At 45.0% G+C, this 27,461-nt stretch overlaps 1 protein-coding gene across 2 annotated transcripts in view; it reads left to right on the forward strand.

The window, feature by feature from the left end:
- Positions 1 to 666: 666 nt before the first annotated feature.
- Positions 667 to 27,461, forward strand: part of LOC119442193 (calcitonin gene-related peptide type 1 receptor) — a 123,804-nt gene continuing 97,009 nt past the window's right edge. For both annotated transcript variants that reach the window (XM_037706971.2, XM_049661953.1), the window contains exons 1-2: positions 667 to 994; positions 11,326 to 11,415. The gene's annotated coding sequence lies outside the window, so the exon portion shown is untranslated. The remainder of the gene's footprint in view (positions 995 to 11,325; positions 11,416 to 27,461) is intronic.

Raw genomic sequence — 27,461 nt, forward strand, 5'->3', positions numbered from 1 at the left:
TCGAGTCTTCACAAAGATTGCTCAAGTTTGCACCTAATAGGAGCCTTAAAAACAATGCGAAGACTCTCAGCCAGCTCGCCGTGGTGTTCCGCCGCTTTACAACGGGTAATCGTAAGCTTGGTAATTATGTCCTTCGGAGTTTTACAACTCACTCTTTAAAGGAATGACTAGTGTTTACATTGAATCTATAATCACTATCCGCAAATATTCAGCTGGATACCTCCATTGCCCTCTCTGTGGCGGGGCCTTAAGATTGCCTGCACTCCACTGGCTGCCATGGCACGGTACCCCTTCGCGTTATCGGGGTTCCTTGAAGCTTCGATAATTATTTTGAGGCTTTGAGGAATTAACAGACGATTTAAGGCTCTCACTGTTATATACTCTCAATCTAACACCTATCTGAAAATGTTTCACATCAGCACATATAATCTCCTGCCTCTGAAGTTCCTTCGCAAATACGTTTACTAGCATCATCTTCGACAGCGACCGTTTAGTACACCACGTCACCATTGGTTCGGTTCACCCGAGCGAACTGGACGAAGGAAGCGGCGGCGGCAAAGCGTGGATGTGGTCTTAATAGCTGGCCCTGTAAGAGGAACAATGACGCCTTTCACCACGGGTCTTTCGGGTACGCATCTGTCGCCTCGAGGGAGCACGCGCACGTGGAAGTCTGTGCAGAAGAGGACAGGCGCCTCGACTAGAAGGCCGGATCCGCTGGCCGCTTCGTATCGTAACGCGCGGTGCGAGCGAGAGCAGCTGTTGGTATTAGGCGCTCGCTCCCCCCTTGTTTAGGAAACAATGGACCGCGCGGTGGGGATAACATGCGGACGCGAAAAACGACGGGTGCATGGAAAACGCCTGCAGGCCGTGCGTCATCTGACGCAGTACAGTACCGTCCAGGCAAACGCAGAGGCGGTAATCTTTGTGTTGAGTGTGTGGCTGCGCGAAGGTATCGGCAACTTGCTTCTATAGACAAGGGTTCGTCGTCGGAAAGGTGAGCTTAACTCGATGGAGCGATCATCATCTTCGAGTGATCGGATAAGCGTTACTCTATACTGTAAGCTTCACTGAAAACTCCACGTCCGAGGAAGACGACGATGTCAAGCGATCAAATCTCAATCCACTATGCCCAGCATTTCTTGTTTAGTGCGGTAAGGCATTTGATCGCTTTCTCTTTTTAATTTTATTTCTATTACAAATTCATCATCTTAAGCATAATGTCGACTCTGTATTCAGGAAGCTAACAGTCGCACTACTCAAGCCAGATAATGCTGTTATTAATTTCTTTCTTTTTTTCCCGAGTCATGACCGAAAGCTCTCGTTCACGCCAACAGGCAGAAATCTTGCTGGGGTCGAATTCACCGGAGGCTTCAAATCTACTATGTGCGTTCATAGTTTTTCTATTGCCCGCCGTTACATACAACTCCGCAGATAATGTTATTTCAAAACTGCATAATTTGATCAATGCGGTCGCTTTCCAGTCATCTATAGAACTGTCCCATTTAAATATACGCCGGCAGTATCCGCTGCGGGAAAAGCCCACACGTGCATGCGGGCACATCGTGCTCTTGACGCTTCGCTTATAAGTGCTTGCGCGCTGCATCAGTTTCTTACGCAACTGCGGGAACAAAGAGGCAACTGCTGCGTCAACGTACACACGGTTGCGGACTCTCTCTGTCTTGGTCGGTGCACCCCGACAGTGTTGCGTGACATCCTATTACATAACGCGATGCGATCAGCTGCTGCCTCAATTGTGTTAGACCTCACAGCCGGCTGCCACGGCTGCCGTTTTCATTCGTGTAGGAGCCGCACCTGTTTATTTCGAAATATTGAAAGCTTGCAGGGCCTAAATGAATGAGGGTTGTGGCCACCTGCTGACACTCAACTCCGCGCAACGTGGACTATTAATTGATTGGTTGATTGATTGATTGATTGATTGATTGATTGATTGACTCGTTCATTCATTCATTCATTCATTCATTCATTCATTCATTCATTCATAAAGTTGAACGTCTCACTGAGGCTATGAGGGATAGCGTAGTGGAAAGCTCAGGACTCATTTTAACCGCTCGCTGTTCTTTAACGTGCACTTAAATCTACGCACACAAGCGTCCTTGCATCTCGCCCTCATCTACTCGTAAATGCGGCCGCTGGTGCCAGGACTCGAACTCGCGACGTCATATTCCACAGCAGAACGCCATAATTAGTTACCTACCACGGCTGGTGCAATTAAATATGCAACCACTAAATACCTCGGTAGAAAAACTTTTACTCCGTATTCTTCATCGCTTTCGGTCTTGTTGAAGATGGCCTGTGTGAGTGTACGCTTTGAAGCGTGCGCTTTGACGTTCTTTCTTTTTAATATACTAGTGACGGAGTTTAACGCCGAAAGGAGGGCAAGGTTAATGAGAGAGGACTTCTGTTTATTGTTGACCACTTTGGGTTCCTTGACACCCTTCGAGATCTATATATGTGCACCAACATTTGATTGTGACCATGTTCCAGTGCGAACGCCGGGCCCAGGAATGCCATAGCCATAACTTAACGATGTGTGTAGACAGAATGTGGATCTTACGCAAGTGGATACGGTATGTCCCTCTGTCTGTGCCTAAATGTGCGTGGTCGAGACTAGGGCGTATCACAGGGTTCAGCTATTCTGGGCAACATTGATTGCGCCTGCACAGACAACCGGAGGGAGCCCGGCCGCTCGTTAACATGCGACACCACACAGAGGCCACGGCTCCTTAGCGGGGCCCTTGCTTGAAAAGACGCACTCCTGGCTGCACAAGTAACTGAGTTCTCCATACGGAGTCCCATAGGGACTAATCCTTGAGACACGGCACACTGGTTAGCTTCGAACGCCCAGGCAAAAGTCGAATAGGGCAGAACACACGTTGAAAAGGCTTCTTGGGGGACATTCTTGAGCTATTGTTCCCGATGCTTTCCTCAAAAGAGCTACTTTTGTGACTGGTTCGTTTTGCTAACGTGGGTCCCGTGTGGCTCACTTTCTCGCGTATAAGCTAACAAAAAAAAAGGGGGGGGGGGGGGATAAGCAATGTAGTGCCGTAAAAAAAAAAGGAAGGAAAAATTGTCCTTGGGGAGAAGCGCACCAATGTTTCGTCGGCAGGAAAGGGAAAAAAAGACAACACGCTTGTGGGACCTTGAAGAATAACAACCCACTTTCATGCGAAGCTGTTTCTTTCCAGCAGTCTCGATGAGAATTTCAGTTGCTTATAATTAAACCATATACTTTAAAACGCTCCCCGCGTTTAATTTGCCCTTTCGAGGACTTGCCGGCAATATTCCACTTTCGAGCACTTGTTTAGAGGAAGCTTTAGCTCCGGGACTCCGATGTATATACATGAGAACGGAAAAATTGTTTTTCGCGGCAACCAATGCACCGAATTTGATAAGGTTTATTACATTAAAAAATATTACAATGTAGTCATTGTAGAAAGGAAGTTGTTTATTTAGGATGTCAAGTATTTTTGTTCTTTTTTTTTTTTTGCTTGTTCAAAATTCAAAAATTACAAGAAACTCGTCCTGTTGACAACTCTGTAACTAAGCAATAAAAGTGATATTACGATTGTGTAAACTACACCTACGAATGCGTCGTAAAGCGGGCAAAATTTATGTTATATGCATTGCATTGAAACACACCATTGATTTGTGGGTAACTCTTCTGCAAAACCCTGGTAAACATTGTAGCACTTTCACGTATGCTGTAAGCTTGAATATCAAATTAACTCGATTTCAATGCTCTTACAGATGCAGTTTACAGAAGTGCGATATTTTTTTGTTCAGAGTTGCGCATTTGTAAACTTGGTGGCTAAATTTTTCACAACTTACCAACTTTTAGGAATTTTGAATTCCAGGTTTGAATTTATACATTCTGCATTCCTTGAGTCACAAGACTTTAGCTTTCTCTTTCAAGTCAAATAAATTTATTCAAATGAAAAACCATTTCATAGGTTTCATGGAAACACTTCTGCTTTTTACGTGTATTTTAATATCGAAGTCGGAGTTGGCCACTATGTAAACCTTCCTCTTAAAAAATTTCGGCCACAAGAACATTGGCTATAATTTGCCCCAAACTTTTTTTGAACTTGAGCTTAATGGAATTAATAGTTCCCCAGGACAGCTAGTTAAATTCAGCGCCAAGTCAGACTTTTTTGAAACGTTGACGTAAAAAGTCGACATTCCGTGTTCGACTTTTGTTACATTGTATTGAGATTTCTTCTTTGCATTACAACACTCGAATAACATAGTTGTTCTAGTGTACTTGTTGCGGGCACAAACACTACAGGAACTCAAATATTTCAGGGAACCCACGCCCCGTAAACTTTCGTCACCGACTGTACATGGTAACAGGGTTGATCACTAAAGAAACACGACTTTTAAGCATCACAAATGCTGGGCACTGAAGTACATGAACTTTTCGTGCCTATTTGAAACACGCATATGACATTTCCGCAGCACGTAACAGAAGGAAGTAAAAAACAGCGCCAGAATATGCACAGGACCACACGACGACTAACAGGACAGACACAGGGCGCACTAACAACTCTTGTTAGTGCGCCCTGTGTCTGTCCTGTTACTCGTCGTTTGGTCCTGTGCATATTCTGGCGCTGTTTTTTACTTGACGATGAAGAACCAACTAGCCCAAAAATACGTCCTTAATAGAAGGAAATTATAGAGGGTCTCCATTGTTTGATCTTACGTTCATCTTCATGACCCTCGCCAAGGTTTATCGACTCATTCGTGCCCTCACTCTCTTCATTATTATTCGAGTAAGCTGGCGATGAATCAGCACACTGCAGTACCGCTAAAGGCACATTTTCTGGAAAGAAATATTGATTACGACAGTGTGAGCGAAACAAAGCGACTGGAAGCAGCAATGACACTTTCTAAAACTGACAGGATTATTACAATAGACAATGGGGGTTTAGTCTGTTGGACGCGAAATGGCTTTCTGTGTTCCATACTTTAGCACTCAGTGGAAAGCGCGATCTGTTCGCTCTTCCTCTCCTTAGAGCATTGTCAGCACGATATTTTGTACTGTTACAGCAAGAACGACCGGAGCGAAGGAATAGACGTGCTGACGGTAAGTATAGGAAAATACTAAAATGGCTGTTGAAACTATGGCGCTGCACGTTTCCTGCAATGTCCTACACGTAAACAAATTCGGAGAACAATACTCGCCAGGCTAACAAGCAGTGAAAGGACAGCTTTGATACCGGATAAGATGGCCTTTCACCCGACACTTGTAAGGCCGCAGTTCCAGTAAATCAGGGTTGATTGCAGAGAATAGCTTTTATGCAAGAATCAGTCAGGAAGCTATCACATTACGTCTGCGCGGAGTGAATAGAGGGCTTTCATTTGTGTCATGACATCGACCTACCAATGTAAGACTTCGCACAACAAAAAGTTTGTGTCCCATTGCAATAATTGTTTTGTATGTAGGGGGTACATGGGGCGGAGAGCAGCATCCAAGCTTGCCGAAGACAGAGAGGTCAGTTTGCAGTAATATTACGCAGTTACTACAAACTAGAAGCAGTAACTGGGATAATAACGAGTCGTTAGATCACAACAGTGATTATTAATACTGTGGGGAGATGTGTGGTCCCTTTGCTCAATCGCATGGGACTGTCCTGACTGATGTGCGGAATATTTTTTTTTTCTGTGCGTGTCCCTGCGTGCGTGCGTGCGTGCGTGCGTGCGTGCGTTCATTGCCAATCGTCGTTCTTTTTCTTGTATTCCGATTCTGACCCGTTACTCTGTCAGATCACCATTACCCTGGGATCCTGTTTCGCCGGGCCACCAGTGTTTGTAGGCTTTCTTCGACCGGCACATGCTTTCATCTTGGCGTCTCCTGGTAATTTCTGTATCCCTTGTCTGCTTTTTACTGCTATCTCTAAGGCAAACGCTTTCAGAACATGATAGTCGAGCGACGCACAGGACACAATGAAACAAACAAAAGAACACAACAAAACAAAACAAAACACTAAAAGCAACTGCTCTGCGTGTGACCGATTATATTCTGTTACAGGTACATTGTAGGCCGCGTCGCTAGAAAAGCCAGCTAGCAGGCATCCTGGGCTCCGCGTGGGCGCTGCTTCAAGAAAGAAGTAATCGGGAGCTCTATATGTCAAAGCGGAATCGCCAGGGGCCGTGATTCGCGAACACATGGGAGAAATAAATATACCATATGGTGCCAGAAAAAATAAAGCAACGCCTTCCACACAGGTATTCAGGTTCTGTGGGGAAGCGGTCTGGCAACTAGCAGCGCATATGTCTATCTAGGTCTAAGAGACTCAAGAAAGAAAATAACAATGAGAATCTTCCTTTGATGAGTGGAACATATGGCCTGCATCTATTGTGTACGTGACCCGTATCAACAATTTTTCTTTCACATCCGCTGAGTGATGGAACTCAGGTGATGGAGTGGGTGATGGCGGGAACGCGATAGTTGCACGCGCACTTATTTAACCGCTGTGTTTGTGTATGACATCGTTGTAGTGGACCTAAAGGGGACGAATTGTTCGTCTATGAGCGACATCATGGCTTCATCCTGCTGGTTCTTTAAGTTGTCTGGACTGCCTAAACCGATTAAAAAGTTGGCCACATAAGTTCATGTCAGGGTATGGTGGAATAAGTTGTATTGGAAATTGACGATAAAGGGACGAGGGCGGTTCCACTTTATGTTTAGCCTTGACACGAATCGTATGCACTAGCGTATGGCGGACTGACTTAGCACATAGTATTTTATTCTATGTGTCACACGACGGGTGCGAAAAAGTGCACACGTAACAAAAAAAGGTAAAAATTGCTATGGTGTATTGTCAAAACGAAATTTTGGTACGTTAGCTCAGGCTGGACTTCTAAACGTGATGGTTAATTCTTCTTTTTAATGGTATATGGTGTCAAGAAACATATTTTCCGCATCAAGCACTTCATCGAACATTATCATATTAGTCTCTTGCTTTAATTACTTTAGAAATGATGGACTCGCTTAAACGTCAAATGGTGTAATTGTAAAGAAGTGTCGTACGGACATTCAATGCGATTGGGAGACTGAACTTACTTTTAACCCCTTCAGTGTTTTGCACGAGCTGAAAGAAGGGATAAAAACGACAAATCCTATAGGAAAAGCCGTAAAATGAAATAGTTGTAATTATTAAATTAAAGGGACAATTGTTATGCTGACTAATGGTAATAACTGAAATAGTAATTTAAATATGTAATAATAAATGGGCATTCATTATTAGGCATCGAGTAGTTCGCGAAGCAGTCTCATGACGCAGAATAACACGGGGCACACTTCTTCATTAGTTTCATGTCCCGAGATAAATATTTGTGCATTCACAATATACAGAGAGTTCGATACATTGGGCAATACAGTCACTAATCACTTGCTTCCTCTAAACCAGTTTGCGCTTGCATTACGTAAAAAAAGTCAGTAGCGTACGCACAGCGTTAAAATTTGTGAAAAATTCGTCTCAGAAAAAAAGTGCCAACGTGCCCTGACCTGAAGACAACGCAGATACTGAATAATATGATGCAATACAGGAGAAGAGTTCCCAACGTATCGGAATTGACGCTGTGTATGGTGCGAACTTCAATATAACACAATTGAAACACCAAAGCCAATCTACTCAAACTTCGATTCCTCAGCTTGTTCAGAGAAGCCAGGTCACCAGCGAGTCGATAAATGAGCAGGAGCCATTGTAGTCGCACGATCAAAGGCGTTAGGGTAAATCAATATCTGCAAATTTTATGGGATGGTACCTTATACAATACTACATTCAGCAGAGAAAGAGGCTTGCCTGTGGCAAGGTTTCAATGCACTTTGTCTGAAAGCGGTGCCAACAAAGCACGTGAACGTCACCCTTTAGATAAGGTCTCCGGACGACAAAAGTCCGTGCTTCCCGTGCGTTTCATGTTTTACTGCAAAGCCACGCCCATCTGCGCACCACTCTGCAATCTTCTTTGCAACAGCGTACGGAGTCACCTACATCGTACCCAGGGGCTGGTTTTTCAACGTGTCCTTCCGCATAATTGAGGTTTTGTCGTGAAGGGATCAGATACGGAGGATAGTTCAGGTCCATCGCGACAGTGTAATGCACGTATAATGCGGCATTGATGTGCCGAAAGGCAGCGAGCAAAATCTTTGGTGTGATTGGCGGTAGATAGGAAGACAACCCAGTTTACACATTTTCTTTGTTGTTTTTCCCTTACCGTATAGTGCATTCGGGACATGGTATTCCTGTTGTGTTCTTTCTTATTTCCAGTCTTTCGGTTTTGTTTCGGCGTCCGGCAGATGGTTTCCTAATGCGTTCAATAATGGGAATACAGCGAATGTTCTTTACAGTATATAATTCCTTGTTTTCGGCTGTCTTGGCGCTTTCAGAGCACCGAGGCGCTATGTTGACTATGTTGAGGAGACGGGTAAGGAACAGGAACTCTACACAAAGCAGAAGTGGATGTGCTCTCAGAAAAAAAGCTGATATACTAAAACCATAGAAGCGAAAAAGATCTGCTTTCGAGGTGGACCCGGAAAAGAAATGACACTAAGGAGACACGCAGTAGTATACATGTTAAGGAAACAAAACAGTCGCACAGACATTGAAAGACCTTCACACTTCCTTCTTTCTTGATTTTTTTTCAGGCTCGGTAAGTTCATAGGTAATGCGGATAATATTGTCATCAATACGTTATCATTCTGAAGAGAAAGTAGGCGCCCACTGTTGTTCAGCAAGCTGTGGAGAAAACTATCTCCAGATGTTCCATCGATTTTAGGCGATTGATTGTATCTGATCAAAGCGTAAGGCGCTTTATACCGCATTATTTACATCGAATCAACAAGCCTTGTCATGAAGGCACCCATGCCGTTAATTCTTCATCGACCTTCTCAGGGTGACATGATACATCGACGCAAGTAATAGCGGTAGCCTCAACAGCGCCACAGTTACTGAGGCACTTGCAAAGAACTTACTCATAATTAGAGGGGAGCAATTGCCGACCTTGTTCGGAAGGCTTGATTCAAGCCTACCGCGGAAACCTTCAACTGCCGGATTAGTTATCATTGATTGAGACCAACCGATATCGACGTATTATACACTGCCACTATACGTATACTGAAGGCACATGGCCCTCACATTTGACGGCTACAGTTAAACTAGATTGCATTTCTGCCAGAACGACGACCATGGACATCGTTCGCCAACACTCACCGTGCCGTCAACGTCATCGTCAACACTCACCGTGCCTCCGTGCCATTGTGCTTAACACTCTCAGCCCATTCATTGTCAACCCTGGGGAGTCTACGACAACCCAAAGTGCCCCTTTCCGTCACATCGATACGAAAGTAGACTCACCTGCATACATTTGCCTTTGAGCAAGCAAGTCTCGCTTGTTCGCACGCTTCCTACTTTGACCGAATTCATGATCGCTTCGTATACTGATGATTCACCCAATCAGACCAGCTCCCCCGATGCAGTGGTTATCTCATAAACGCCTAATGAAAGTCGAATGCAACACCGACAGATTCGGTGTTGGTTGCCCTCCGAGGCACTTTTCCGTATATTAATCAATAACCGGCTAATAGGTGGGCAATATTCTGCAACTCAAAGGCAGATTACTGTGTCTTCTGTCAGCTATACACCGCATTTCCTGCCAACCATTCGCGTCAGAGATACGAGAAGCGCACCACCACGCGATCGGAAATGACGCAGCATCATGTTTTAGTAGCTGCAGATTCACTGCGGCATCTCCGTAAACGACCTCGGTGACGAAGCTGCTTGAAAACCACATAAAAAAATAAAATTTTGTTTCTACCCCTTTATAAAAAAAAAAGTGACGCAGCAGAGCCTTTAAGCAAGTTAGCACGCGCCGTTATGGACGTCGAGTACATCTTATTTCACTCACAATTAATAACATTCACTCGATCCTTATACGCATCTGGCCCTGTTACGAGGTCTTCCCCGGAGTGAAGAATCGGTACTTTGTCGTTCTCTTTTCTCATTTTGTTGATTCTTTCATTCCCATTTTCTGTTTCCCACGAACAATTAGGTAGCCAACCAGAGATATCCTGCCGTTAACTTCCTTTTCTTTCCTTTGCTTTTATCTCTCTCTCTCTCTCTCTCGCATTCTGCCTTATACCAGGGCTTTGCATTCCCCAACCGATACTCATTCTCGATAGAAATAGCCAATAGTGGTGACTGAAATGCCCGAAACTGCCGAAGTTTCAGCAACCCCCCCACCCATCATCGAGAAATGGGAGGCCGTTCTGGCCGGCTCGGACCCGCGGGCACGGTAAGCAGCTAAAGTCGCAGGAGTCCTGCACTCAGGGCCCTTCCCAGGCGCAAGCCGAAAGACCAGCAGGCTTGAGTGTCTTGTCTTTATTTCCTACTCCAAAATGTACATGTGTGACGGTGACACAAAGGCCATAAAATTCTAAATGTGTTTATTACGTGTCATATGCGTGCATCATACGTCGCCTTCGTTCTTGTGGCATCACTGCGGCAACGTCTGACACTGTACATCCGCCAGGTTTGGTGTTTGCATATTTGGTAAAGCCTGTGAACGGTGTATTGCATAAGCATAAAGAATGCGCGAGACTAAAGGCTGTGACCTGTGCGGTGGACAAACAAAACGTTCCATGAGATTACAGGTTGTATGAGATAAAATCAACAAAATTGTACGCATCGCATTTAGTTGTGCAGTGTTTCATTAAATGCTTCGCTTCACATAGGTCGCAATAAGTACAGTCGCGAGCAATAGTCTGGAGACCACGGCATCAGCAAAAAAATTAAATATATTCAAGCGCAGCTCCGCGGCCTCAAATTGGCTTAATACGTTGTATTGGTCAAACACGTGCACATAGGGGTGCGCTCTTGATTTCGGCCGGAATGCCCAGGCAGCGAAGAAAAAAAATAAAATCATGGCACCTTTGGTTCACAAACTTTTGCTTGCGACTGTACGTTGTAACTGCATATTTTTTAAACCAAAATAATTGTCAGTATTTACCCAAGTGGCTATACAGCTATGAATATAAATAAGAAGTTAGCGCTCACGCCATTGACATCCTAGACAAGTGAAAGAACACCTTTATTGGCCTATCATTTCTTGAATATATTGTGCTCTTTGGATCAATTGCTTTCGGTAAATAATTTTCGATCAATGCGGTGATTGATCTTGATCTATATATACACAATTTATTAGTCATAGTCTGTCGCTTTTGGATTGTCTTCCGACGAGCTTATTCAAACTTCAGCTCGTTCTTTTATTGTTTTTTTTTTTTTTCTTTGCTTGCGTATTTTACAGACCTTCGTTGACTGGTCATGTGTCATGGAGCAGTAAACTGGTGAAAGCTCTTATTGTGATTGCCTCCACACTGCTTTCGGCACTCTTCCGGTACGTGCTTTTGATTCCGTTGATTCATTTATTTCCTCCGAAGGCTACCTCAGTAATTCAGTGGTTATGGCGTTCTCTTGCTGAGGTTGTGAACCAGAGTTCAATATCCGGACGCGGCGGTTGCACTCCGATGATACGGAATACAAAAATGCTGGCGCACTCAGATTTAAGTGCATGTTAAAATAATAAACAAAAAAAGTATCCGGAGTAAAACTTGCAATATATCGATATTTTCATCGAGTGAGGAGGAAAGCGCGCACGACGAGCCTTTCCGCTTCTCTGGCATCTGCGAGCCGGCGCGGCGCGGCTTGGATGTGTTGCCTTGAATGTGATCACTAACATAGGCCTTAAGTTTAGCAGAGAGAAATTGGGAATTATGATCATAAGTGAAGATACGAGTTATCATCTGGTATCAATGCAACAGCGAGTCATACCCATAGTCAAGCAATATAAATACCTCGGCGGATACATAAGGAAGTAAATACTTACTCAAGCACCCACCAAGATAATGTGAAAATAGAGGGTAAGAGGAATGCGTCAATAAGGAAACACGGAGCTCTTTGGGGCCAAAATCATTATGAGGTGGTGCGTGTAATCTGGAAAGCAGTAATAGGGCCAGCGCTAACGTTCGCAAATGCCATTTTGTGCTTAAAGTTGGAAAGCTTATCGGGGTTGGAAGTTAGCCAAAGATCGGTCGGCTGGTTGGCTTTGGGAACCCACGGTTAAAGCACAAGTGAGGCAGTGGAGGATGACACGGAGTAGGCCTCTTCGAAGTCAGCGAAGCGCTGACAAAATTAGTTTTGAAGAAAGACCCAGGTACTTGCATGGATTAAAATTATTAGGCTGCTAATGCACACAAGTATCTGTACCTGAAAAGCGTGAACACTGAATGGAGGAAGAGGTAAAAAATGTCGACCAAGTTCAGGGTAATTGAAAGTGTAAATAGACAACCAGGAGTCATCAAAAAGAAAGTGAGAGAAACAAAGACTCTGAATTGGATGCAAATAATGGAAACAAGAAAGATCATGGAGATTTATAAGAATGTGAAGAAATTAATTTAAAAAGAAAATTTGTACGATAGCACAAATGCCAGGGCCTTGCTATTTGAGGCTCGAACTTGTTGCCTAAGGACAAATACATACCGGAGGAGCTATTTGCACTAACATGAAGCATATTATCTGCTGCAGAAAAACTCTGGAGACCGCCACTCAGCACATCTATTAATGGAATGCGAAGGTATTCATCCAGTGAGACCGTAGGCAATCTACACCTTCCAGAAGCACTTGGTTCTAAGTAGACGTAACCATTATCCGGTCATCAGTCGCGATAAGCAAAATACGTATAAATTATTAGTACTACCGGATCCGTTACAGGCATAGGGAGCGATACAAGGTAGAGGTGGAAGTTTTGAGGAAGAGAAAAAATAGATTAAGGAGATGTATACAAAAAAATTGGCTCTGGCTTAACTCAGTTATGCCTGGGTGTGCGTAGCGAGAGGTACGGTTAATGTTATTGTTTAGCTTGGTGTTTCATTCCGTCGTTGATCCGCGCCCCTGGCACGAGATGCCGAACGAGACGACGAACCATCCTCATCTGAATGCTCTCGCCTGGCCGCTTTGTACTTTCGATGCTTCTCGAGGCGTGCGACTCGTTCGTCCTCCGTCTCCTCGGCTCGCTGCCTCCTCTTGGATTCGTTCCGGCGACGAAGCCTGGCTTCTTTCAGTCACTCCGACTCACTTTCCATATCTGCTGACGAATCCAACCGAGCCGCCCCTTCTATATATACGATGCAACGCCGGCTCCTCCGGCGATGCAACGCCGGCGGTTGCTAGGCAACGGCTCAGGTCGCGGTTTGACCGGCTCCTCCTCTGACGTCATGCCAGATGGCGCGGCGAGCGGCGCTGCCAGCTGCCACGGTTGCTAGGCAACGGCTCAGATCGCGGTGCGGCCACCGACCACAGCGAAACGGCGAGAATGCGGCCAATGTAGCTCTCGCTACAAAATACTCGAATGAAAAGCATGTATGGCATGCCTCATTAACTCAAGCATGCTGGAAGATTGCATGTCACCGCCCAGTTTTAAAGTGGATGCGAATAAATCAGTGTCATCATCATCACCGGCAACCGCGTGCTGCGGAACGATTTCGAGATGTTTTAGCTGGGTCTCCAAGAAATTTACGTGATTTCTGTTTGTTTGTTTATTAAACGGTTTGTTTATTTCTGTGGACACATACAGAAAAACGAAGCGAAGCTAAAGGCCATTTGGCCTGACGGGGCTTCGCTACGAGGTAACATAACTGACATTAAAACATACAAAAATGAAATTTAGCATATAGTGCTATTCAATCAACCATGATAGCAGCATAAGGAGCAGCAAAAGTATATAAACATACACAACGGAGAAAGTATATTGGCAACAACCTCTTTGTGATCGACATATGCATACAAAAAGAAAAGTAATAAAATAAGAGAAAAAACATGTAAATGGAAAATCAGGATTATAACCCAATAGATCTGAGCATTTGGAAGCATTCTACACATGATGTACATGAAATACACATAAGCCAATAGACATCATTAATAGTGGATACACGGTAGTGTCAACTGCCTACATTAGTCCATTCACAAAGAGTTCTTTGATATGGTGTTTGAACTGTGTTATTGAGAGGTAAAACTTCATTTTTCACCGGCACGATTTAGAAGCACAGGCACACGATATTTAGTTAGGGCTCTATCATACCCTGTCCTTGTGGCAGGTACCAGAAGCCGTTGTTTACGTACTGAATACTTGGTCGTAGTTTCATCTGTTCGACAGAAATGCAGGTTGTTTTTGTAAATGTAAATTAAAAGTTTATATTCGTATACGTGTCTCGCTTTGAGTATACAGTGTTTTGTAAACAGCGGATTGCTAGACATTTCCCTCGGGGCACCGTAATAATGCCATGAAATATTGTCACCGTAAGCATGCTATAGGACATAGAGCACTGCACGGGCTCGGGCTTACTCGAAAGCCCGGGCTCGGGCACGGAATGTGCTTTTTGACCCGGGCCCGGGCCGGGCTCGGACTTTCTGGTGGTGTGCATGCAACGTGCAGCGAGTTATCCTCGCGCTTCTCGACTCTGCAAAACATGTCTTTTTCGGTCTCGGGCCGGGCTCGGGCCTAAGGTAAAGGGGTGGCGGGCCGGGCGGGTAACGTAGATTATTTCCGGGCCAGGGCCGGGCTCGGGTCTCGCCATAAAACTTTTGGTCTGGCTCGGGCGGGCAGCCCAACATAAAAACGGGCTCGGGCCGGGCCCGGGCTGAAAACATCGGCCCGAGCAGTGCTCTAATAGGACATGCGCGAGTAAAAAAAAAGAGCGTGATATACGTTTTTTTGTCAGCCGAAGTGGTACGAATGGATTCAATTTAAATATGCGTCCAGCAATCTTGCTGAGTTCTGATGTTCCAGGAAATATTTTCTTGGAATCATATTCCAATAAATTTTTGTGTTTCAACCTGCTGCAGCTCCTGGTTCCTTAACATGATGTTAATGTTGTCTCTGCACGGCTTGATGATAGGCCTAAATACTATGTACTTGCTCTTACCTACATTACGCGTGAGCTTATTCGTGAGAAAACAATTTCCGTAAAACTGGTGAGTGCGTCGTGGAGGACAGGACGAACAAGATCTTCTTATTCACGAGAAAAATTACAAATAACGAGCACTGGCTAATGCCGCAGTAATACCTCGCATGGTCATGCCGCATGCTTGTACCATGCGCTACATAGAACAAACAAATCTAGAACCCAGCATCTGTACCACTGCTTCGGACGCTCGCCCAGTCCGCAGCCGGTTGCGCGATCACTCGAGAAGTGTGAGTCACACTGTACGATATGCTGTTATTACTAACTAAAACTACCTGATTTCTAGGCGGAAATCTCGTCCAACAAATCAGGTAGTCACGCAATGTATCTACAGATAATAGTTTCAACGCTTGTCAGAGTAAAAACAACCCAACTTATTCCCTAGCAGAATGATACCCACGCTGTTAGGATAGTCATATATGTTTCGTAATTACGCGTTGCTGCTAGGCCAGAGCTGAGAATTATAGTGCGAATGCTTCAGCAAGGTGACATTCGTGGAACAAGTTTTCAAAATTACACAACCGACCTCCGAGGCTGATTGTAGGCTCAATTTCGCACATGAGCACACATCGCTTTGGGCGCTCCGTCCATCTCGACCCCTGCAATAACTCCGGCGATGCCTACTTGAACCACTTCAACCCGTTTCACAGAACCTATTCCCACGTAGAATACGTCTCATCATTCCATACAGACCACGCGAGCGTGAGAACAACGAAGAAAAACGGCTGCCGAGCATATATCTGGCATAAATACGGAGTGCTCGCCCAAGCCTGCTGCCGACTGCCCATAGATGGCGCCACTGCCTAAGTAACATGGCTTCGTACATAAATAAATGTTCTATATATGGCGTTCATTCTAATAACCAGAATGGCCCATAGACTTCTTTTCCAGATTGAACTGAGAATTAGTAAGACTGCGCCGCTGCCTTTGGCAGCGTATTTTTCATGAGTCAGCATTATTATTATTATTATTATTATTATTATTATTATTATTATTATTATTATTATTATTATTATTATTATTATTATTATTATTATTATTATTATTATACATTACATACACGTGCAACAGGAAAAGAGAAAGGAAACAAGTAGTATGCCGCGACGACTGACGTACTTTGCTTGCACATCCGCCTGTAAGGAAGTAGAAGGAAAGCAAGAATATTTAAATAGGAAAAAGAATAATCACAGGAAAATTCACCCTTCGAAGGAAGGGTGCGACCAACAAAAGAAAGAAGTTCCAGATAGGCACTTCAAATAATTTTTTTTTCTCCTATACACACTTTAGTGGCTGATCAATGCGGAATACCACAAAGGACGCCTTTCCTCCTTTTGTCTACTGTGGCTGAACAAATATTCTGTATTCTTTGACAAACTGCGTTCGCAGCCGTCGGACGTGCTAAAGAAATCATCTTAACTAAGCAGAATGCCAAAGGCTGTCCGCATTCCCAGAGTTTGCATTCCTTGCGGGAGCCAGCACGGCAAAGAATGCATAATTAATGAAGCAACAGGAGCGTGGCTTGACGAAGAGGGGGTTCTTTTTCATGTCGGAAAACCGAACAAATGCTGGCCTAACAGAGTTATTAGTTGCGATTATGTCCGAAGTAAGGTCGCGAACGTTGACGCAGTGACCTCCGGCAAGTACGCCCCTTGGGACCAACTCTGGCGTAACCCACTTTGGGAAGCCACTGTGTTAGCTCTGTAAACAGTGAACCAGGACCTTTTTATATGCGCATAAAGGCAATGCCACTTCCGCGAATCGGCAAGAGGCACAATATATATATATATATATATATATATATATATATATATATATATATTCGTTGCTGTGTTTTCTTACTCTTTACATAAAATGTTCTTGTTCTTTCAGCTTCGTCCCCCATAAGTTGCAATGACAGCGTTGTAAAATCCGGTAGCAAATTTCTACGAAGTCTTTAGCTCGCGCGATCTAGTGCATAATTGATGAATAACGTAATTAAATTAGCGATTCATCAATGAGCAATTTCATGGCAGCCAAACGCGCTCTGCGTCTCTGAAGACCCCTAGCCATCCGCGCACGAGCGGCACAAGCGCCTCCGACAGCAGGACAACACGGCGACGACGGCGCCGGCGCCAACGCGTGCCTCGCGCTCTTGTATAATTTCTATCGCAATGAAAGTGGGCATCTCTTCACAAAGATAAACCATTACGTGGCCTTGACGTTATGTGGAGGGATTTGTTCTCGACACCTAAGAACACACCTGTGGCGGGATCAAATCGCATGAATACTGATGTTTTTCAACGCACACACTTCTTAAATGGGAGCACAGACTTCAACGAGAAAGCCGGATTGATGATGATGATGAAATAAACTTTAATTTTCGAGACGGTGTTCCCTAGCGTTTAAGCTGTGGATCACTCTAGGTGGGAGGGTCCCTCATTCCAGGAATCCTCTGGCCGCGATAGCATCCCGGGCTCTGGCGACAAGACGTCGTTGTTCGTCCAGGGCCGGGGTGGAGATCTTGGCCTCCCACGTCTCGGCGAGGAGGTTCACGTCTTCGGACGTTGTATGTTTGGTAACGGCATCTTCGGGCCACCACGGGCACTCGAGTAGCAAATGAGCCAGAGTGTCTGGCACGGCGCAGTTCGGGCAGTTGTAGGTGTGTAGTGTCGGGTGGATGCGATGCATGAGGACCCCATGGGTGTACGTGTTGCTCTGCAATCTTCGGAATGCGGTACTTTCCTCTTTCGTGAATTTTGGATGAGGTGGTGGGTACATCCTGCGTCCCAGTCGGTAGTGTTGGAGGATGGTGTTATACGTGGAGGGTATTGTCTCCGCTTCCGCTGCGTCACCAGGTGGTCGGGGGTCTCGCGAGGCGGCGAGAGAGGCCCGGTTGACGTGATCGCGGGCCGCGGCGTGTGCCGTTTCGTTTCCCTCAAGCCCCTCGTGCCCTGGTACCCACGTGACACAGGTGTAAGGGAGCGGAGCGCTTCTTTTCTGCAGAATTTTGACTGCTTCCACCGATATTCGGCCTCTCGTGTAATTGCGTACTGTGGATTGGGAGTCCGTGAAGACTGCGACCGCGCTCGTGCTCGTGGTGGTGGCGAGGGCGATCGCCGCTTCTTCCGCTGTCTCCGAGTTCCGCACCCTGACTGTGGCGGATGCCAGTTCTTTGCCTCTCGAGTCAACCACACTCAGGGCGTAAGCGGTTCTTCCCGGGTATTTGGACGCATCTACGTAGCGAGCATCTGGATCGTGTTTGTGGCGTCTTCGGATGGCGTCGACTCGAGCGAGCCGGCGTCCCCGATGATGCTCGGGATGCATGTTGCGCGGTAGTTTGTCGATGCTCAAGGATTCTCTTAAGCATGGCGGTATCTTGACCTTGCGGTCCGCGTCGGAGATGTAGCGTTCTCCGTAGCCGAGGCGCGCAAGGACCGATCTGCCCGTCGGCGTGAGCTTCAGCCTCTCGAGTTGGTTGATTTTGTGGGCTTCCACCAGCTCTTGCCAGGTGTTATGAGCACCCATTTTGAGAAGTTGGGTGGTAGATGCCACGGGTGATAGACCCATGGCGAGCTTCATAGCTTTGCGGATGATGACATTGAGCTTGTCGACTTTGCAATTTGTGAGCCGGATTAAATGAATATATATATATATATATATATATATATATATATATATATATATATATATATATATATATATCAGTGAAAAGAAGTGCAGGCGCCCGTATAAAAGCAAATATGTTGTTGCTTTTCTACGTGCGCCTGCACTTCTTTATATATATATATATATATATATATATATATATATCCCTGTGCACACTAGCGCGGAAGTTCTAATAGCTAATTTGTGTGGCTACAGTATAATGTGAAAGGGAGTGGCAGCATTTAGCTTGCAGGGGCACTGCCTGTTTCTACTGATCGCTATCTCATGCCCACCTTCTGTATGTATTTTGCAGTGAGCGATTTGCATCTTTCTTTCTTTCTTTCTTCTTTCTTTCTGTCTTTCTTAGTTTCTTTCTTTCTCTCTTTCTTTCTGAAAACGAGAAACATTAGATCGCCACGCAAAGGGCTTGCCACAAGAAAAACATCTATGCAGCGAATCAACCTTTGAAGGAGGGTTTTGGAAGTCAGTTCAACAGTTGCTTTTTGTTGGCCTCCAAGAAAGAAAAAGAATATTGCTTCTGATATCATGTCACTGAGCGGAAAAACTGATCCCAATTACATTTTAGGCATGAAGCCAAGCAGGTTGCTTTCATTGGACTTCATATGAAATACCACAGTGCCGTCAGTCATGCAGATTTCAGCAATTCAGCATGATCTAGATATGTCGACAGCCAGATGGTCAACAAAACAAGTCCGCCAGAAAAATTTTGTGTGACCGGCGAACCTGTAAAATGCGCCCCCAAACCAAGGGACTGAGTATTCAAGACATAAAAAAATGGTTACCAATCGGGCAATCATATCTTCGAAAACAAATTTTACTCCTCTATACAAGCCGCCAATAAACGCTGCTAGGCGCTTTACACCCGGTCACAAAAGTTCATGGACCGCGGGATCTCAGAAAACGTTCGATTCCCGAGCAGGCTGTAGCAGTAGCCAGTGAAACTGCATACGATAATGTTGTTAGCATATTCTAGTCGAGGCCCGAAATGCAAATATCAGGCTGCGTTGTGAGGGTACGGAGATATTTAGCTTTTTCTCAAATTTCTTGGTCCATAATATTTTGTGGCCGGGTGTACTTGCGCGTGACTGCTTCGTCACTGTGGACGATCCATTATCTATGAATGACCAGGCCTTCAAGGAAGGATTCGACAATCGTCATAGAGCGTAATGTCACTGTATCCGATGTCTGGAGCTGTGTTTGCAACTGTCATTAGCGTTCCTCCTAAAATGGAATCATTAAAACAGCAAATGTGAAACAATCTCTTTAGCTTTACCACATCTTTGCGGGAATGTGCCAAGGATGCGGACAGGCGCTCAAAGTCGATTCTGCTAATTATCTCGCTTTCCATGTAACGCTCCGCTCACCCACTTTAGCCAGGACCCGCCTGCTACGCCATTTATCGGGCAACTGGCCCACCGTGCCCATGAGATTGGGTATTTTTGTTGCACGTGAAAGAGTCGCAGGCAATTTCCTCGCCGAAACAGAGTCCAAACAGTGCGGCCGAAGGCACGCCAGACAGAAGCATCCCAATGATACGCGGAACAGGAACCATTGCCCAACAATTGGGTTGCTGGCTTGCACCTTTTTCTGCGACAGTTCGTGTTGCTTTCGGAGAAAGGATCCGCGGAGTTCTGGCCCATCGCTCTGGAGAGGCGTATAGCTTTTGCAGAAACAGCGGCGGACATTCTGTGAAAGAAACTGATAGCTCTTGCCAATTTACTGAGTCCGTGTAATCTCCGAGTGAAGCCATTTCTAGGTTTTATGTTAGCAACAGTCCTGTTAGAGTTACGGAATTTCTGTGCGTAGTTCACTTTATACATATAGCTGTATCTATCCGCACGAAAAGGGCTCCGCCACACGATGACTCTTTTTGCAGCAAAGCAACTGCACAGGAAAAAAAGGAAGGACGCGTTGAAAAGCTCCCCAAACGACTACACCTTTCGTACGCGTTCCAGTGAGAGCACACAGGCTGCTTGTCACCCCGGAACTGTTCACGTTGAAAGGACTCAGATCTGACCTTGTTAGCTGTTGGCAACGCTCTTCCCTCAGGCTGTAAATTTTCCCTCTCTTCATTCCCCCCCCCCCCCCCCTTTTTTACTCGATGGCTCCCCTCTTCACCGTTTGACTTTGTGATTGTGTGTATTCGTAACGATGGGACGAATACGAAAGCTCCGACCCAAGTTTACAATCGCTGGGCACCTCGGAGTGGACGTAAATATGTAAGAGAGGTCTCGACGTGCCCTGCGTTCAAGGACGCTGCGGAGAATCGATGAGAGCTCGAGAATACTTCAGCGGTATGGAAACCGTGATGCGAACTCCCGCTGGCATCCGAAACGCAGATGGCAAAACTCTGCCTGCTGGACACGTGGTGGCAATTCTTGGCAAATTGTCGATGGAAGACGTGAGGACTTACCACTCCGGAGTAGTTCCTCGCTGCAAGTTTTTCCGCATATGCAATGATTCTTCGTTTCAAAATTTGAGTGAAATTTAAAGAGCACCGGAGGTGTATCCCCTGAATAGTGTAGCAAAGCCTATGCAAGCTTTTTATTTAGGCTATAATGAAATTGACGTTGTTCACACTGAGACGCTGTACACTTGTTTACGTTTATGCTAGATGCCTATAATACTGATACAAAGAAATTGAATTATCTTCCCTGTGGGAACGAATCAATCGTCTTCCGCAATTTTCGCAACTAAGAAAATTAACAAAACTTTATTGGTGGTTCGCACGCTGGTAAAAAACAGGATGTTTTTCATTAAAAAAATATTCAGGCTTCCATGACCAACAAATCTACCACGATGTTTTGAGATGATCAAGCTACAATTAGGTTGGGATAGATTAGGTACACTTCAGAGCAGGGTACTGTGACAAAGAGGCTCAATTGTGGACAGTGGTTTCCTCGCGTAAGTAATTGCAGTAGTTACATATAAGCATTAGGTAAATACAGCGACAAAGCTTTGTCAGGCTCTCTTGCTAGTAGAAATTTATTAATGAGCTTGCAATAGCCAGAAAAAAAAGGTCAAAAATATGCAAGTTGTGAATTAAAGAAGAAAACGAAGCAAACAGAACATCTCTGTGCTGAGGACCAAGGTGCCGAATACACGGAATTTTTCATTCGTGAGGTATATTTGTCACTGGGTGGCTACTATTCCTTTCAACCCGCTCCAGCATGGGAACTGATTTGTAAACAGAATTTCTCGTGCGAAGTTTGCACCAATTAACTTGTTATTATGCAAGCAATAAATAAATAACTTTGGTAACATGAAAGGGAGCAGTACAACTGTATTGTTAACATGTTTTCTTGTTTTTGTATAAACATCTCTTCTCAAATCAGAGTTTTACTGCCTACCTTAACATAGGGGAAATGTACTAACCGTTAACAGTAGCGCATTGTTGATAGTGCCAACAGGGACCTAACAAATGGTAGAACTTTCTGTTTTTTTTACATAATTATTTTTGATAGCGTTGACAAGCAGTCATTCTGTGAAACGTGAAAAAAAAACGGTTATTGCTTATGCAAATTTAACGCTTCAAAATAAAAGCAAGATCGATCGTAAATTCATAAAGGATTCTCCAAACACAAGGCAAACAAATGCAGCCCCTTGTTCAAAACAGAAAAACAAAGAAAGAACAAAGAGTCTATCTCACGGTCGACAACTGCCATCGGCTAGCTGGTTGGATTGTAGCGCTTTAATGCCCTCGTTTAGTTCTCGATATAGACATTTTATTCTACAGCCTCTCTTCACCAGTATCCACTATTAACGTTACGATTCCGAGCTGAAATAACCACGGAAGATAAGCTTGCGCCTCGACAAATCTGCGCTTATTCTGCGAGCTCTTCCGACTTTTTCGCACAGAGGGCAACGAATGCGGTCCGCTGACTCTATGCATATAAATTTCGATTAGAGAATTCGGCGTTCTTGTTCAAAGAAAGCTATCAGTTTACAGTCCAAATACATACAGAAGACGAAGAGCGCCCAAACTCTGGAGAATCACAAAAAAGAGACAGAGGAGGAGGAGGAGAAGGAGATAACAAAAGACGAAAAGAACGTACAACACGCGTTAACCAAAGCCGAGCGTTTCTTCCTTGAGTAATCGGAATGGAGAGAGGGACAAGGCGACGTAAAAGCATAAAGAGCTGAAGAGCGAATGAAACGCAGCAAGAGACATTTGGACTGTCAAGCTGAACGCGTGCGGCCATTTATATATTTCGCTTCATTTATTCGCGCAGCGTTTGAGGTTGCGATAATTTCCGCCGCCCTTTGATTTATCTTTTTCTTCCGTCAGCGCCAGCGATGTGGAGGGCCACTATAGTATATACTGATGGGCGGTTAGGTCACAGAGCGCGTAATCTAGATGGGCACCGCCGCACAATTTGCCATTGATGACACTTTGACATCTTCGTGGTTCGTTTCATGAAACTGAATGGACCGACGTAATATAAATCACCCTCGAGGAAGTTCGCGGGTGACACCGCGTGAAAGGAATAATTCGGCGAGAGTCTCTCTCTGGATCGTAAAGAGCTGAAAGCCTCGACTTGCGATCTTATGGTTGCATCTTTATTCAGACTTCTTGTTTTCCTTTTTTTTTCTAAAGCAATTTATTTCAGCGACTGCCCGCTTCGTTTTCTGTATTTTCCTTTTTTCCCCGCTTAGTTCAAGAACTGCATCCTCTCGCCTTCAGTATACATGACTACTATTACGTCACTATCGCAGGTAACAAGTCACCGCAGTCGTGGCACCCGTTGAACGCTCCCATAATTTTGCCTTCATTGCTATCGTATTTTTGTTGCGCTTTATGCGATGACGGCCTTTGACCTTTTTCCTCTGTTGTTTTGGGTAGGTCATTGGCGTCTGCGCTAGTTTATACCGCCAGCTCTTTACAAAACACTAAGCTAAACTTCTGAGTGAGGGACTTCCATACAAAACGCTGGTTTTCAAGAATGTTATCGGCCATCTTCTTCAGAATAAGGATGAAGACGGCAAGGGCTGCGGACGAGCACGCCACCGCCGAGATACCAGCTCCGTGCTGCTTTAAAGAGGTACGAAAAGTGGTTCGCTCATTCGTGAGTTACAACTTTCGAGAGCAGCGTCTCCTGGCGGCAACATCTTGCTGTTAAAAGAGCAAGAAAATAAAAAGTAAATAAATCAAAAGAGAAAATAACACTCGACGTGACACGCTGGACGATACAAGTCGCGAATGAAGCCGGCATAAAAATTGTTGTTGGACGCATTATGCTGATTTTTCTTTCCTTTCATTTCCTTCCGCTTGCTCGGATATAGGTGTGTACGCCTCGCTTTTCTTTATGCGTCTGTCCGGGGATATGCCATCGTCAGCAGACGCCACATCGAACGGGTCGTCGTCGCTGCAGTTTTAACGCTTTAGTAGCTTTATTTGCACTTCGCAAGTTTACCGCTGTGTGACGAAACGACTTCCTTGCGAACGATATTGCTGCTGCTTTCGTAAGCCGGAATACGACTGGGTGGGAAAGCTTTGGTGGAGAAATAAATAAATAGGGCCCTATAATTCATCCTACAGTGACAAGAAATGGCTGATCTTACGAACTTTAGCCTCCTCCCTTCTCCACTTCCTTGTTTTTTTATTTATTGTTCGCTGGTTTGGTTTATCCGTACCTTGATCTTACGAGCTGAATTATACAAAAAGAATGCCGACGGTTTTGAAGCGTTTTCAAGTTCTCGTGAAAACACACCAGGGGAGTATGCATTGTTGCGAGCGCTTGAATACCACGTTTATTCAGGTAAGTGATTAAGCAAGCGCCTTTAAGGCATGTTACGGCGTTTTCAATGTTTCTAGGAGATATACGTCTGAGCGACTGGTGTCGGCTGTGTGCGTAAAAACCAGACCTGCTAACGCAACGAAGTTACTGTCCTAGTCCTTCTTTCAATGTTAACGCGATCTTTGTTCGTAAAACATCCCCACCGTACCACTCTCCAACTCTTTATGTATTTACGTTTTGTTATTTCGTTTCTTTTGTCATTTTTAGACGCTTCTTGCATGTTGTTAATATAGGTAAAGTCGCTGTGAAGAGGAATAGTGATTTTTCTGAAACGCGAGGGTCTGCACTTTTCGAAGCATGCCTTTAGAGGGCAATCGCAAACGTTTGACCACATTGTGCTGTGCGTTTTTGTCCAAAGTCGTCCATGTCAAGAATCCCATCCGCATGCCTGCTGATTTGTGTGCGCTCGCCGGCAACAATTCGACATTTCGACTTTTCTTCTGATTCTTGTGGTTTGAGGAGCTCAGAAAACATCCAGCAACCCTCGTGCATTCGGCGAGAGAATAACCAATCTTGAAAGAAACTAAACAATAATTGATAGGACTAGTGGTTTGTTAGGGACCAAATGTTTCCACAAGGGTGAGATGTTCTGTATCGTATTTCGTTAACTCCGTTGCTATTGGCATCCAGCATGAGTCTTGTTTCAAACAGGTCGCGCGAAGGCGACGGCTACTACAAAGTGCTTCAAAGTGACTTCGTAAGCACCGCGGTAATCAGTGACTTCACACTACGGCCTACAACAGGCTTTCGGGACAATTCGGAGGACTTCCAGTAGCTTCAGGCACACTGACTGTGCCAAAGCCAAGAAGCGATGAAGCACAACACCCAGCAAGCATTTTCAACAAATTCTATAGAAATATTTTCTGTTTTCTTTTTGTTCAAGAGCAGTGACAAAGACGCCTGATGAATTTATTTTACGCATCTAGACAACGGGTCCCAGCTGGCAGTACGGGGACGTTCGCATATACAAGGAAGAATAAAGGAAGCTCCTAGATGATCGCTATAACTTAAAAAGCAAATTACACATCTCTGTTTCTCCTTGGTTACTGAAGTACAAAGAATAGGAACAGAGGGTTTATGCCATCAGTATATGAAGGGAGATTTCGATGCAACCATCACACTTAAGGCGAGAAAGAAAGAAGAGAATAACATTCGTGTGTGTATGTGCCTTCTTTTCATTACGTTTTTATTTTTTTTTTATTTTTGTCTGCGTCCCGTTCACGCTTGTTTATTCTTCCTGATGTCAAGGGTGCGAGATTGCGGTGGTGCCAAAGCACGATGCGCGCAGTCGGTCATGTCTGTCCTGCTGCGCGCAGTCAATCTGTCTTTTGTAACTGCATATCATCGGATAATAGCACTGCCCTCATCAAAGCAGGAATAAAAAAAGTCTGCAGAACCCATCTCACGATGACTCTTGACGGTAATGGGTTGGCATCGAATCAATATAGCAGCACAACGTATTGCCGCCGTCGAATGGAGTTATGTACGATGCGTGTACTGCAGCGTGACTCCTCTTTCGCGCTCCCCTAAGGACACTCGGCGCCATCTAGTGCCGGCGCCACGAAGACTGCAAGTGGCCTCCGAAATACATGGCGCGCCAGTGCGTGCGAACGCTTAGAAACGCGTCATGCGGCAACGCGGGGCTCGTCTTTCGCGCTTCTTTCTTTTGTCAGAAAGACACGGGTGCCACAGCCAATCAGCACTTCAGCAGAAGACAAAATGGACATGTCCTAGATGGACCTAAACAGAATATTCCCCTGGATAGGTACGATTAAAAAAATTAAAAATTAAATTATGGGGTTTTACGTGCCAAAACCAGCTCTGATTATGAGGCACGCCGTAGTGGGGGACTCCGGAAATTTGGACCACCTGGGGTTCTTTAACGTGCACCTGAATCTAAGTACACTGGTGTTTTCGCATTTCGCCCCCATCGAAATGCGGCCGCCGTGGCCGGGATTCGATCCCGCGACCTCGTGCTCAGCATTGTGCATGATCAAAACATAGGTACGATTAGCAAACAAGTTCCTGCACTCGCAGAACAGACACATCAAATTTTTTTTTCAATGCGTCCGTCTCTTTGCGACATTTAGCTCGAAAAAACGGGAAACAGCCACTATAACAACATACTTGATTGTGGCAATAGGGGCGAGCTCCTAGATGATCGCTATAACTTGCAAATTACGCATCTCTGTTTCTCCTTGGTTACTGAAGTACAAAAAATAGGAACAGAGTACTTACGCCATAAGTATATGAACGGAGATTTCGATAAAACCATCACACTTAAGGCGAGACAGAGTTATATGCTTAAGTAAGATTACGAAACACATCACCGTGCAGCGTTGTCAGCATGGTGATATCAGCAGCCGTGCTATCATTCTTTCGCTTTTACACAGTGGACGTTTATCAGATGACGTGAAAGGGATATCGCAGGAGCGTCGATAATCTACTCCTCGAAATAAAACACAGTAGTAACTCAGAAAAAAAGCGGGGATTTCGGGCGATAAAGCCGCCCAGTCAATCGGGGTTTGGAGCTTCAGCAAGGGGCGGGAAGGTGATAGAACGTGAAAGCCGCCATCCATGCCTCCATATGCATCACGTGAGATTTCGCAAAAGCTTCGCATGGAGCTATACATCACAGAGTTATAACAAAGACCTTGCCATCACACATTCGATCATCGTACAGCGTGGGATGATGAATTGACCCCGTGGACAGGAGGAGGATTAGGATGACTCCCGTTTTTTCTGAACGCCAATAAGGCGCTGGAGAGGCTTTTCGACGCCGAGGAAGAGCGCAGCTGCGGAGACGCCGCCTGTTTCACTGATGAACGCACCAGGCTAGAAGGAAAGATTCAGGAGATGACTTGGCTAGATGCGATATCAAAGCAAGAAAACAAATAGAATAGACATCTGCTGCCATGCTTTCTCTATGGAAGAATCATCAGCAATGACTTATGAAATGACAGCTCCCCGGTTGCAGCAGC

Source organism: Dermacentor silvarum, chromosome 2 (assembly GCF_013339745.2).
Source record: "Dermacentor silvarum isolate Dsil-2018 chromosome 2, BIME_Dsil_1.4, whole genome shotgun sequence".
NCBI classification, from domain to species: Eukaryota; Metazoa; Arthropoda; class Arachnida; order Ixodida; family Ixodidae; genus Dermacentor; species Dermacentor silvarum.